Genomic DNA, 327 nt, shown 5'->3' on the forward strand with positions numbered 1-327 from the left:
TTCCACTTAAAATACATTTCAAAGTCAGGGAATTTGAAAACTCCGATTGCGTGGCCATCCTAGGTTTGTTTCTCTTTGGGGGGTTGCGGCCTAATACTTGATCCTACAATATGTGGTTGTGTGTTAATTTTAGTGGACAGGAAGTAGAGGCAAATCATCAGAGTCTCAGAGAAATGCTGCTATTTATTTCCTCTTTCATATATTGATTGTGTATCGGGCTTTGAGTAAGCCAAGAGAATATGAAGATACCTCGGTCTAATTTATTTCAGAGTTAAGTTATTTGCATTGACCATTCAAGTTGTCGTTTCTGAATGTTTTCTAAATTAA

This window comes from Frankliniella occidentalis, unplaced genomic scaffold (genome assembly GCF_000697945.3).
Source record: "Frankliniella occidentalis isolate FOCC.00 unplaced genomic scaffold, Focc_3.1 Scaffold48, whole genome shotgun sequence".
NCBI lineage: Eukaryota > Metazoa > Arthropoda > Insecta > Thysanoptera > Thripidae > Frankliniella > Frankliniella occidentalis.